Raw genomic sequence first — 11,772 nt, 5'->3', positions numbered from 1 at the left:
GGACGTTTGACATGCCTTGGGAGGATCAAGTCCAGCCCAGTGTAGAAAGAGAGTCCCCCTTGTTAAGGAAATGGAGGGGTCCGGGGTCTCTCACTAATGGTGTGGTGCGTCACTATTAGAACAGCACACCGTGACCCTGGGTGAATACCAATGGGATGCTGCCAGGTCCTTGAAGGAGGCAGAGCCATTGGCAGACAAACACACACACATAAACAAGCATGCACAGGCACACACACACACACACACACACGCGCGCACACACACACACACACACACACACACACACACACACACACACACACACAGCCAATTAGAGGGGCCCCTCTCTCCCAGTCATGCATTCATACAGTATCTGATTAGGAGAACAGTGCTACTGCATCAAGGCCCAGCCAAACACAAAACACTCTCCTCTGAGACTCCTGTTTTTTCTCCTGATTTCCTTATTTAATATGTCAATTAAAAGGCTTTATTGTGATGCTAACCATGAGACCGTAAGGAGTGTATAGTGAGGAAGAAGGGAGGCAGAGAAGAGATACATTTTATACTGTTTAATTCTGTGTCGGACAGATTGGTTACCTTCATTATAGGCTTTGTTCAATACCCTTCACAAATTCTCCCAAGGTCCATAGGAGATTTTTCCCTTTTAATTGAGTGATGGCACTAACACAAAAATCATCTGCTTAGTTTTGGCCCCTTGAAGACTTTAACAAATTGAAGAGGGCTGCTGCAAATCAAGGAATTGGAAAACCAAGGTTGCATAGTTTTTTACATTTTTGCCTGTCTGGAGTGGCGTGCCTGGGATTGTGTACTTATGAATTAATGAAACTTCTTTGAGTTGCCCAAGACTGTACCATTGTACCAAGGGTGGCACAGCTGCCTCTGAGTCCACTCAACCACATCACCTGGCAGGCAGGTGGTATGTCTGAAACACAATAATGAACACCCCAACAACGGTACGGTACCGCTGCACACTATGAACGGTACACACTGACACTCTTACTATTTGCATAAGACAAAGATCCATCTAAAATTCTAAGAAAATGGAGAAGACTGCAAATTTCCCAAATGTCATACTATTTTACCATTGATCATCAGACTGTCCAAATGGAATTCTAAGAAAATGAGAGGAGAACTTCCAGACATTGTACTATTTCACTTCTTCTCTGACCTCATATCCAAGATAAATCAACCCTATAAGCCATTCAGCTGTAACCATAATTACTCATTTGTATGGAAGTGGGGGAGAGCATGTTGTGGTGGGGGGGGCTCAATGACAACCTTGTAGTTCATAAAGAGCCATTAGCCTCATCTGACTTGGCTAATTAAGGAAGAAGATTGATGAGAGAGAGAAACAGCAGATTATGTAGGGAGTGTGGTGGTAGTGACAGGGAAGGTGGACGACAGTAAGAAGCCTGACCGCAAGACTGTTATTACCCACATTAATGCCCTGCTACTGTTGACCGGCATTGATCATTGTCTGAAGACAGTTCATTACTGCTAATGTATTGTGGTGCTACAGTGTTTACAACAAAGAGCAAATATACCAACAGGGTTGGGGAGTAACTGATCACATGTAATCTGTTACATGTAATCCGATTACATTATTATTATTTGTACTGTAATCGGTTGCATGTTGTAATCAGATTGCAGATCCTTTTGAAAAACGTAATGATTGTTTCTTGGATTACTTTTCTATTCAGAAAGGATGTTTGCGAAAAAATACATGATGACATCTCTCTGTTTTCTCAATGACTATCAATTCAACATTGAAAAAAGGTGCAAATTTAAGTTCGTTCCTGAGAGAGTCTGACCACAATTCAGAAACCACTATAATGGCACACCATATGCCTTTGATGGATCCTTTTTGTATTCTAATGCCTTCTAAGCGGAAAGTAATCAGGTTACGTCACTGAGTTTGGGTAATCAAAACATTACGTTACTGATTATAATTTTGGACAGGTAACTGTAACGAATTCCATTTAGAAAGTAACCTACCCAACCCTGCATACCAACATACAATAAATAGCCAGTATGATTCATTAAAAAAACAGTTCACTACAGTACTTGATAATAAGCTGTTCATGGGCTCAATGTGTCACATGCTCAATTTTTGCATAGTGCTCATCTCAGTAAGTGCACTGTTGAAGACTGTTACCACCAAGGATGTGCCATAGAGAGAAGATACCCTTCACTCCAGATGATAACACCAAACCTACAACCTAATTTTGGACAAAATTACCTGGAGACCGACCAGACAGACCAGATGCAACTTCAATTAGCACTGAGGTGTAAAGTGAGAGGTGTCGAAGCCTTTGAGCACAACAAATGTCAGGCTACCCCACCCAGATCCAGAGGCCTTGAAACCCCCTCCTGCTGTTCAGAGACCATCCACTGGCATTTTCTACAAGAAATCTGCCTCCAGAAATAAAAGCTTCTCCCAAGTGGGTGTGACACCTACTCCCGTTGCCTGCTGCACTGCTGTTTGGATTCCACCTGGCGATCTGTTCACCTTCTGCCCTGGTTGTCTCCCCCAACACACTCCCCTCTCTCTCACCTCCAGCACACAGGCACTGTTGGGGCGAGTGACTCTGAACTTACAATGGCTAGCCCCAAGTCGTTAAAACCTCTATGGGATCGGTGTCCCTATAAAGGGACAGTTGTTGCTAACGTGCGCTAATGTGACTAGAATGATGTTGTAAGTAACATCTAATTTTCCAGGACATAGACATGTTATATGTGCAGAAAACTTACATTCTAGTTAATCTAACTCCAATTTACAGAAGCCATTGCAGTGAAAAAATACAATGCTTGTCAGGACCCGATTACGAACCCGGGTCTCCGGAGTGAGAAACAGTCACTTAACCAACTGAGCCACGAATAGTCAGCAGAACCCAGAAGATGAGGCAGACACAGCAGTACTTGAGACGGTGTATTTAATAAAGTAAAAAGTGAAGTCCTTCAGGAAAACATGTAACTCCACAACATCAAAAGGAATTCCACAAGAACAAGGTAATCCACAAGGTAATCCTCCAAGACAAAAAGGTAAATCCACAAGGTGGTAGGTAAAGCATAAAAAGCCTCAAAAGATACTCAAAAATAAATAAACAAGAACAAAAAACAGAATTCCACAAGAGCGTCCACCGGGATCAACAAGAGTACACAGAATACTAGGGCTGGGTGCTAACATACAAACACAGAGCAAAGAACTGAGGGAAACTAAGGGTTTAAATACAATCAGGGGAAACGAGGCACAGGTGCAAATAATAATGGGGATCAAGGGAAAGCAAAAGGTCAAAAAGCACAATGGGGGCATCTAGTGACCAAAAACCGGAACAACCCTGGCCAAATCCTGACAATGCTATTGTTTGAGGAGAGTGCACAACAACAAAGCACTTTTATTATGGCACTTGGTTTGATACATTCACCTCTGAAGGGAAATAAGGTATTTACGTTCAGTAATCTTGCTCTGATTTGTCATACTGAGGGTCCCAGAGATAAAAATGTATCATTGTTTTGTTTGATAAAATACATTTTTATATTCAAATGTGGGAACTGGGTTCTGAAAAGGGTACGATCCTTAAGAGTTTCATGCGCTTTACAATCTTCTCAGCTTATGATTTATACATGTGTCACAATAGCAGGCAACATTCTCTCACGTTGCTATTGTAATAATAGCCCAACACTGATAGAGCCTGCATGCATCTAAAGGAGGCAAACCCCTACTGTCTGTCATACAATAGTCTTTGTGGTAACACTTGACCTGCTTCTTTGTATCAGAGGTGTTCTTGGTGCATTACGGTATTCTGATGAAATGTGTTTAATATTGTTTATACACTTCTCAAAGGAACTGGCTTTATTGCAGCTGAACTCAACAGAAGGCATGCCGTTAGAGCTGCTGGCAGGAATATTAAGTGAACCAGTCGTAGCAATATGGATTATAAATGAGGTTATTTTGCACTGCAGAGCTCTGCAAACCGACGCAAAGACTTCTCTCTTTGTAATAAATCATTCTCGTTCAGACAGCCTTGTACACTTAGGGCATTGTTTAATACTATCTGCAAAGGAGAGAAAACATTGCAGAAAAGGTGTTAAGGTAGGGAATGGATGATCTGATTATGAAAGATGGAATATACACTGATTATACTAAACCTGCTCTTTCCATGACACAGACTGACCAGATTAATCCACATGAAAGCTATGATCCCTTATTGATGTCACTTGTTACAGGGAAACTAGCGGCCTGCAGCCACCTTTTGTAAGGCTCATGGAACTCAGTTGGGGTCTCAACTTACAAGGTGCAATTTATAAATTTGGTTGTGCATCAACATTCACTCAATTAGCCCATGCCAGCATCTTTTGGGGGGGAGTGGTAAGTTAGTCTAGCAGCCAGCTATCTAAACTTGTAGTAAGCATGTTGAAATTACTGACCGGGGTGGGCCCATTGATCATCAGTTATCATATTAAGAACTGCAAACATTGGGGGTGGGGGGTTGCCAGGCACACCGGTTTGTGTCTAGAACTGCATCGCTGCTGGGGTTTTCACACTCAACAGTTCCCTGTGTGTATCAAGAATGGTCCACCACCCAAAGGACATCCAGGCAACTTCACACAACTGTTGGAAGCATTGGAGCATCCCTGTGGAACGCTTTCGACACCTTGTAGGGTCCGTGCCCCGACGAATTGCTGATTTTCTGGGGTGCAACCCAATATTAGGACGGTGTGTTTGTATACTCAGTGTATTTGATTTATTTATAATAATAATAAACTTGCAGGAAAATGTTGCATAGTGTCACGGGAGTCATAACTAAAAAGGATTCTGGAGAGAAATCCCTCGCAAGCCGTAAATGTAGCAGAGTAAGAGTTTCTGGAATAGCATTTTCGTCCCTCTCCACCCCTTTCAATAAAACAACATGAAAATGCTATTTATTTGTCAGTGCTGCTTGTGAGAGAAATATTTTGTCAGAGAACCTGAGATGCAGAGGCCAAAAGATGTGACATTTTTCTCTCAGCAAACCTTCTCATCCTATGCAGTTGTGTATTATTGGTAGAAATAAGCCTAAAGGTTAGAATAACTTTTTACACTAAAAACACCTTAAAAAAAGATTTCACCTTTATTTAACCAAGTAAGCTAGTTGAGAACAAGTTCTTATTTACAACTGTGACCTGGCCAGGATAAAGCAAAGCAGTGCGACACAAACAACAACACAGAGTTACACATGGAATAAACAAGTGTACAGTCAATATACAGTGTGTGCAAATGGTGTGAGGAGATAAGGCATGTAAATAGGCCATAGTAGTGAAGTAATTACAATTTAGCAAAATAACACTGGACTGATAGATGAGCAGATGGTGATGTGCAAGTAGAAATACTGGTGTGCAAAAGAGCAGAAAACTAAATAAAGACCATATTGGGATGCGGTAGGTAGATTGGGTGGGATATTTACAGATGGTCTATGTACAGCTGCAGCGATCGGTTTGCTGCTTGGAGAGCTGATGTTTAAATTTAGTGAGGGAAATAAGTCTCCAGCTTCAGCGATTTTTGCAATTCGTTCCAGTCATTGGTAGCAGGGAACTGGAAGAAAAGGTGGCCAAAGGAGGTGTTGGCTTTGGGGATGACCAGTGAGATATACCTGCTGGAGCGTGTGCTACGGGTGGGTGTTGTTATCGTGACCAGTGAGCTGAGATAAGGCAGAGCTTTACCTAGCAAAGACTTATAGATGACCTGGAGCCAGTGGGTCTGGCGACGAATATGTAGCGAGGGCCAGCCAACTAGAGCATACAGGTCTCAGTGGTGGGTGGTATAAGGGGCTTTGGTGACAAGGTATAAGGTGCTTTGGTGACAAAACGGATGGCACTGTGATAGACTGCATCCAGTTTGCTGAGTAGAGTATTGGAAGCTATTTTGTAAATGACATCGCCCAAGTCGAGGATCGATAGGATAGTCAGTTTTACGAGGGTATGTTTGGCGGCGTGAGTGAAGGAGGCTTTGTTTCGAAATAGGAAGCCGATTCTAGATTTAATTTTGGATTGGAGATGTTTAATATGAGATTGCAATGGAAGAATGTGCAAAGTAGAAATAAAAATAATGGGGTGCAAAGGAGCAAAATTAATTAATTAATTAAATACAGTAGGGAAAGGGGTAGTTGTTTGGGCTAAATCATAGGTGGGCTATGTACAGGTGCAGTAATCTGTGAGCTGCTCTGACAGTTGGTGCTTATAGCTAGTGAGGGAGATAAGTGTTTCGAGTTTCAGAGATTTTTGTAGTTCGTTCCAGTCATTGGCAGCAGAGTACTGGAAGGAGAGGCGGCCAAAGAAAGAATTGGTTTTGGGGGTGACCAGAGAGATATACCTGCTGGAGCGTGTGCTACAGGTGGGAGATGCTATGGTGACCAGCGAGCTGAGATAAGGGAGGACTTTACCTAGCAGGGTCTTGTAGATGACATGGGTCCAGTTGGTTTTGCGACGAGTTGAAGCGAGGGCCAGCCAACGAGAATGTACAGGTCGCAATGGCGGGTAGTATATGGGGCTTTGGTGACAAAACGGATTGCATTGTGATAGACTGCATCCAATTTGTTGAGTAGGGTATTGGAGGCTATTTTGTAAATGACATCGCCAAAGTCGAGGATTGGTAGGATGGTCAGTTTTACAAGGGTATGTTTGGCAGCATGAGTGAAGGATGCTTTGTTGCGAAATAGGAAGCCAATTCTAGATTTAACTTTGGATTGGAGATGTTTGATATGGGTCTGGAAGGAGAGTTTACAGTCTAACCAGACACCCAAGTATTTGTAGTTGTCTACGTATTCTAAGTCAGAGCCGTCCAGAGTAGTGATGTTGGACAGGTGGGTAGGTGCGGGTAGCGATCGGTTGAAGAGCATGCATTTAGTTTTACTTGTATTTAAGAGCAATTGGAGGCCACGGAAGGAGAGTTGTATGGCATTGAAGCTTGCCTGGAGGGTCCAAAGAAGGGCCAGAAGTATACAGAATGGTGTCGTCTGCGTAGAGGTGGATCAGAGACTCACCAGCAGCAAGAGCGACCTCATTGATGTATACAGAGAAGAGAGTCTGTCTAAGAATTGAACCTTGTGGCACCCCCGTAGAGACTGCCAGAGGTCCGGACAGCAGACCCTCTGATTTGACACACTGAACTCTATCAGAGAAGTAGTTGGTGAACCAGGCGAGGCAATCATTTGAGAAACCAAGGCTGTCAAATCTGCCGATGAGGATGTGGTGATTGACACAGTCGAAAGCCTTGGCCAGATCAATGAATACGGCTGCACAGTAATGTTTCTTATCGATGGCGGTTAAGATATCGTTTAGGACCTTGAGCGTGGCTGAGGTGCACCCATGACCAGCTCTGAAACCAGATTGCACAGCAGAGAAGGTATGGTGAGATTCGAAATATCACTGAAGAGGCAGGAGAAAAAGGCCACATTATGTTATAGGGTTCATTGGATAAACCTCTTTCACTGTGTTCTGTTTGTCTCTGTATAAAGTTGACCAGCAGCTAAAATATGTTATGCAGACTAGATAAAATGCTGTACTGTCATTCTACCTATACCTGCAGCATTAAATCAGATACACCACAAAATACTCATGTCTTATGCATAAAATATCAATATCTTATTCACTGGTCAGAACTTAGGAAGCCTTGAGTAATTCATAGAATCATCATGGATAAAGATACTATACAGTAGCATCAATGCTTTTATGATTAGACAGGGCAGCACAGATCTTGTAGAGTACGATGAGGATGAATTTCCAATGGTCCTTGCTATCCCGGATCTTTGGAGCGTCCCTACCCCATTGAAGTTGATCTTAAAAAATGGTTAAGATAAGGGTTAAGTTTAGGGTTAGCGTTAGGGTTAGGTAAGGGTTATGGTTAAGGTTAAGGTTAGGTTTTAGGGTTGGGACGTCCCAAGGATGAAAAGCACTAACCAAATTCTAATTGCTCTAATACCCGGGAGATGAGATTTGCACCATGATGCATTGTGGGAAATGAAAGTTGGCATGAAAAGGAGGCCAAATCAGTAGAATATAGCACAAGTGAACCATTAGGGCTTGGTGACTCATTATTCTCACAGCGCTACACTACCTCTTACAGTATCTCTCCATATTGCTCCATGCAGTGTGATATACTCCAACAGCAATACAGAGACAGATATGAGTGAGACGCAATGCAGACTCCACTGACTATGACTAGCGTCATGATCAAGGATATTTACTGCTGTCGTATGTTCTAGACCTACATGCACTAGTATATGAAATGTAATTGCATTCAATTTGACCTAAGTTTGAATACAGCGTTAGTTTTTCAGTGATAATGGCTGAGACATTTCTTGCTGTGTTGTATGAATGGTAGAAAGAATGACAGGATTGTAATGCTGAATTATGCAAGGTTACAGTGTAAGTGTACAAGAGTTTTACAAAACATGTTGAATTCAGTTATCAGTTGCACAGCATGTTTGCAAATTGCTCTAACAGTGATAGTTATGTTAGAAGACATTACAAAGGGGTATTAAAAAACAATTACAATAAATACTGGTAAACTGATTATTACAGAATCTCCAAGGCAGTCAAGAGTAATATTGTTTAATCATTAGCTGTTCTTTAGACAGTTGTGATAATATTGTACCATTTGGTCACATGAGAATGTCCTCTTCTACGGCTTATGAAACAGTCCATTTTCAAGTTCTTTCTTTTGAGGAAGGTTTTTTCTCCATATCAAATTCTCTCAGAATCAATATAATATTGTTCCATTTCTCAGAGCAGACAAAACGTTGGTACAATATATGGCTATATCTCTCACTATAAGAGAATAAAACCCTTAATTTAGACAGCAATAAAACCAATGGGCTTAGAGAAACTGATTCTTTCCAGGACATTAATCATGAAAATTTAATGGATATCAAATATTTAATACAGTAGAATGTACAACTTGTATTACTGTGTCTTTCTTCAAATCGATCATGTAGGGGGGGAATCCATAATTAAAATGATGCTAGCTAGAACAAATCATTAAGATGTATTTTTTTCCCTTCTCCCTCCTTCGGAAATGTTAAATATACAGGTATACCCTGCTAGTGATGTATAGGCTATTAAAGGCTGAACTAAATTATTACTGTTTCTTATATAAATGACTGCTTCATTATATTATAGATAGAAAAGTATGCAATATTTCAAGTGTAATTGGGCCTCAGCTTTGGCCTTTGAAACATGTATTATGTTTAGACAAAATGTTAACATTGGAGTTGAAACAGGCTACATAAAATCTCTCATATTTAGACGTCATATTTAGTTCTGTGTCCATATTTCTAACTCTTACAGTATAAGAACTCTCTTTACTGCTATCGATTGGTGATGTCTGCACATAATGTTTTCGTCATTCATCTCAAAACATGTTGTTCCTCATCGCTCACTAGAGCCACGGAGAATGGCTTGAGATCTGTGTGGTGAAAATGGCCTCTGAACCTTGGAAACCCAGATTAATAACTGCACATAGATGAGGACACTGTGAACCTGTAGTGGCTTTAAAACCGTATAACCTGTCGACCAGCTGTCTAATGCCTTACCATGTCAGATAAACCAGTATACTTACTAATTCCACACATACACACAAGCGCACATCTCTCTCTAACTCTCTCTCTCTCTCTCTCTCTCTCTCTCTCTCTCTCTCTCTCTGACTGAATGTGTAGAATTAGAACAATATTCAAAATTCTTAAAGCTGTCCCAACTGTCTAGATACATGTCTCTGGCCCAATCAACGATGGGAGGCCTGTGTGTGTGTGTGTGTGTGTGTGTGTGTGTGTGTGTGTGTGTGTGTGTGTGTGTGTGTGTGTGTGTGTGTGTGAAACCTATCAATGACCATTAATCGGCACCTCGAGCTCGGACTATACTCCAATGTCACTTGACAGAATTCCCCCTTCAGTAGTAGAATATGTCATGTTGTGATCAAGAGTCTATCTATCTATCAGAGCTATAACTTGCCATTTGGTCCAAGATTTAATGTAGGAATCAATGTAGGAATCAAGGTGGCTCTTGTCCCCCCCTATTTCCATCTCAGTGGCTTTGATCACCTGATGTACCCCTAAAAGCCCAATACTTCAAACAGAGAGAGAGGAGGACTCCAAGCTAGCATATTAGGGCAAGGTGTTCATGCTTCTATGTGAGCAGCAGCAGCTATTTTTGTCCTCCTTCCATCATATGATTGATTAAATAAGAGAGATCAATAATTGTAATTACTGTAAATAATGTATTATATATTGTGCTGCCTGTGTTTTGGGATCTGAGTGTTATTGCCGCTTGAAGATAGAGTGCAGCTATTCTGTGTAATTAGTGTGGACAGATTCTCTCACATTGTAGGTACACAGAGCAGTATGGAGGCAATTATTAATGTAGTAGGACTATAAAGGCATCATATATGGAGTGTATTAAACAGTTACCAGTGTAGAATTGTTTTCACCATACTACTGTGTTCTTCATAAGCATTGAAAGGTTTTTAGGCCTCTGTAATTCCAACTACGAAGCTAACGAATATTGACAGTGGAAAGGGATGTAGGGATGTAGAGATGTACTGTAAGCATGTGTTTAGTTTTGCCCTATGAAATATTCTGTTGAGTCTAAATGACAAACGGCAAGAAGAGATTCCAGATCATGGAATTTTGCCATATTTGATCCTTCAAACCAGCTGAAGTTGACGTTTCAGCTACTTTACAGTACAGGGTATCAACAATGCATAGAGGCTGAGTACAAATGGACAACATAAAGGATGCTTTTACATCACTGTTGAAAGACTGTACCTCCCACAGCTAACAATTCATTACACATGAGCGTGAAGTTTACCCAAAACTTGCACCCAAAGATGTTGCCATATGAAGCAGTGAAGAGGTAAGTCCTTGGAGCAGTCAAAGTTTCACAGTCCAGAGTGATGGTGGTCTGCAGTGTTTTACTGATTCACTGTACCCTCCTGCGTCATTTATAAATGTTTACCCAGCATTAAATAAGCTCCAGCACTGCTGTTTAGGAGCCTAACATCAGTTCGGCAATGAGAGGGCTCCCGTAACATGAACACAAAGTTCACTATAACATTAATAATGTAAGGACACAAACAGATTGTTATAGGACACACACAAGCACTCACGGACTTAAGGACGTTGGATGGGAATGACTATGCAGTTAGTCTTTGGGTTCAGTTTCTCACAGAGATGCTGTGTTGGTCCATAGATTTAGAATGACTAGAATGTTCTAGAGATTTTATTTCTATGTCTTGGCCAACACTCATCTTCTAGAACGCTCAGTGCTGCTACACATGACCTTTGATCCTGGCAACAGACATCTTGGTTTTAACGTGAGGAGAGACCATGCAATGATCCCTCATAGTAACCTCACTTTAAACTGGATTGTTCAACAAATCCCCATATAGTTAGAAATGAAGGATATGATATGCTAAGGTACCCCTATCTGTTTACAATACCAGTTTGTTAATTATAGCAGAGCATTTGTTCCTCAATGACTAATTACTGACTAATGTTGAAAAAACGAAGAAGTGTTTTGGATTCTGTATTGGCCATGGTGCAGAGATAGGTAAAGATGCATCAACATGTATCATGTCACAATTGCAAAATACCCTAAAGACTGATGGAACAACAACAACAAAAATGACATTAAAATGCAACACAAAATGCATAAGGGGGGTGTACATTTTCAAGTAGACCCCTTTACTATTTAAAAGTAGCGGTTACATGAACATTAGACTGGCTATGGCTGTGATGTGGT

Source organism: Oncorhynchus masou, chromosome 1 (genome assembly GCF_036934945.1).
Source record: "Oncorhynchus masou masou isolate Uvic2021 chromosome 1, UVic_Omas_1.1, whole genome shotgun sequence".
NCBI lineage: Eukaryota > Metazoa > Chordata > Actinopteri > Salmoniformes > Salmonidae > Oncorhynchus > Oncorhynchus masou.
The sequence above is the reverse complement of the archived record's forward strand: the minus strand, read 5'-3'. Positions refer to the sequence as shown.